Genomic DNA, 3,028 nt, shown 5'->3' with positions numbered 1-3,028 from the left:
TCGGCCTGGCTGGCTTCGGCCTGGCTGGCTTCGGCCTGGCTGGCTTCGGCCTGGCTGGCTTCGGCCTGGCTGGCTTCGGCCTGGCTGGCTCTTGTAGTACTGTCCCATCCATGCTAGCATGGTACACGGACGTTAAATGATGATGATGATGATGATGATAATGATGATGGATCTTCACTCCCGAACTAAATTTTTTTGTGTCAAATTATAAGTATAGATAGGTATAATGAACTTCTTTTCCAGAACGGCTGAACTGCCTCCCCATTATTTTCCTCCAGATATGACCTTGGTCTCTGTAAATTCAGAGTTAATAAGTATCTTGCCTATTATTAACAGTGTCATTCATTTTAATATCGTAGTTATGGATAATGCCAGTGCCATCTCACTGGCACCCATGCTGGTGACATGTAAAAAGCACCGTTCGAGCATTGGGCCCCGTGGAGGCAGTGACCAAGGCCTTTGGCAATATACTGTGCTTGTGTAGACCTGTTAAGCCAAGTGAAACCATAGTCAGGCCAATGCTGGTGTCAGGTCAGTGGCACATAAAAACACTCTACACTTTCAGAGTGGTTGGCATTAGGAAGGGCATCCAAGCATAGAAACCTTGCCAAATCAGGTTAGAACCCAGTGCAGCCCCCCCATCCTGGCATACCAGTTTTCAGTCAAGTCGTTCAACCCATGCCAGCATGGAAAGCAGACATTAAATAATGATGATCTGTTCTTTTACTCTCCCTTACTGTCAATTATCAGTTATTTGTCATCTCATCATTTTCTATTTAATCAATTAATGTCCGCTTTTCATGCTAGCATGGGTTAGATGGTTTGACTGAGGGCTGGTGAGCCAGAATGCTGCACTAGTCTCCAATCTGATCTGGCAAAGTTTCTACAGCTGGATGCCCTTCCTAATGCTAACAACTCCAAGAGGGTAATGGGTGCTTTTAAATCTTTTATTCATTATCTTATTACCATCCAGTATTTGCTACCTTAAATATGCATGTCTATATAGATTCTTTTCTCTCATTAATACTACACTTCTTTTCCCTGAATCTTTCTGCCTAGAAAATACCAATACACCTTGCCTAAAGTGACTGTGAATAAATGAAAATGTTCTTAGTCAGTGTTATTATCCTTTTAGAAAGGTCAAGGATTACATCTCACTTGCATATACCATTAAAAAAATTTTTTATTTGTTTCTATGGCCAAATGTTCTTCCTTCTTATTGTGCACCACGTTACAAAGTGTAATAGTTTCATTTTATTGTGGCACCAGCACTAAAGAAGTTGTCTTCTATTTGACAAGATTAAAGAGTCCCCTCCTACATTGTCTCCATTTGTCTGTCCATCATCTCCAGAGGATTGCCTCACTCCTGGCAAGAGAGTTCTCTTTTCCCTGCATTGTCACCATTCATTTTTTTCTTTCTCACATGACTATTTGGAAAAAGTGCTGCAATGACAGGACGAATGACAAGAAAATGAGAACTGGGCTGATAGGATTAAGATGTTAGAAGTTAATTTCATAAAAGAGTGAAGAAATGATAATCAGTTATATGATGGTTGTTGATAAAGAGATTGGATAGAAGCAATATGACTGAGAGGGTGATAGGGGTAAAGAGATGAATAAGGAAAGAGTAATGGAAGAGAGAGAGAGAGAGAGAGAGAGAGAGCTATATGATAATTGTTGGCAAGGGGAGTGAAGAGAAACAGTGTAAGCAGTGTAATGGAAGAAGAGAGGAAGTACTATGACTGAGTGAGTGAGAGAGATGGGGAGACAGAGTGATAGCAATAAGATGATGGCAAGGTGGTAAGGACTGAATATATTTGCCCATGTTTGTTGCATTTTGTTTCCTGAACTGAAAACTGTGTTGTTTGTGTTGTATCCTGTGACTTAGCAGTCCAACAACTAAAAATTATAAAATGAGAACCAGATTTTAGCAAGTACTGTTATTGATTTGATTGACTAAACCTTTGAATGCAGTACCCCAGGAAGGTCACAGTCCAATGGTTGAAACCAGTAAACAACTGAGTGTGTGTGTGTCTCTCTCTCTCTCTCTCTCTCTCTCTCTCTCTCTCTCTCTATATATATATATATATATATATATATATATATATATATATATATATATATATATATATATATAGGTAATAGTAATCGTTTCTTAGGAAACAAATTAGTTTTTTACAGGGCTGCAAAGAGAAGTGCTCAAGTTAATTGAGACAGGGATAGAAAATTATTAGTTACAGAATGAAAGCATTACATTTGGGTCAACGACTCAACGCACAACATTGTTATGTTATGTTTTGTGTTATGTGTGTTTTGACCTATGTTTTTGACCAGTGATTTTTGTGAACTTTTGTAAGTTTGGTGAGCAGAGATGGATTTTACCTATGGAAGTCTGCTGTTATTACGTGTACCTTGAGGGAAGTACAGGGCCTTCTAATATAACTTTAAATGATGTTAAATTATTTTAAAGTCTTGTCATCAGATATAGTATTTTAGCTGATGGACTATTATAGTATTTTATTTTACTTCATTTTATCTTATTCTATTTTGCTTTATTTGTCTATTTTGAACTTTTAATCGCTTAATTATATTCGAATTGGAATTATAAAACGATATATATATATATTGTGTTATATTTTTAACTCAAATTTGAACTAATTTCGATGGATGGCACCCATGCCAACGTCGTCTCCTTCATTGGAAACAGAAACTCGGCTTGCAAAGACCTTTTGAGGCAAGCGAAATCGTGATGGCACCAGTGCCCTGGCACGTGTAAGGAGATTTTGAGCATGGCCGTTGCCAGTACCGCCTGACTGGCCTTCGTGCTGTTGGCACGTAAAAGCACCCACTACACTCTCAGAGTGGTTGGCGTTAGGAAGGGCATCCAGCTGTAGAAACTCTGCCAAATCAGATTGGAGCCTGGTGTAACCACCTGGTTCACCAGTCCTCAGTGAAATCGTCCAACCCATGCTAGCATGGAAAGCAGATGTTAAACGATGATGATGATGATGTTATTAGTAGAAAATAT

At 38.9% G+C, this 3,028-nt stretch overlaps 1 protein-coding gene across 3 annotated transcripts in view; it reads left to right on the top strand.

Annotated features, from left to right (window-relative positions):
- Nucleotides 1-3,028, top strand: part of LOC106870691 (natural resistance-associated macrophage protein 2) — a 32,138-nt gene that overhangs the window by 7,419 nt on the left and 21,691 nt on the right. The window lies entirely within an intron of this gene.

Source organism: Octopus bimaculoides, chromosome 17, assembly GCF_001194135.2.
Source record: "Octopus bimaculoides isolate UCB-OBI-ISO-001 chromosome 17, ASM119413v2, whole genome shotgun sequence".
Classification (NCBI taxonomy): domain Eukaryota; kingdom Metazoa; phylum Mollusca; class Cephalopoda; order Octopoda; family Octopodidae; genus Octopus; species Octopus bimaculoides.
Note: the sequence above shows the minus strand (reverse complement) of the source record. Positions and strands in the feature narration are given on the sequence as shown.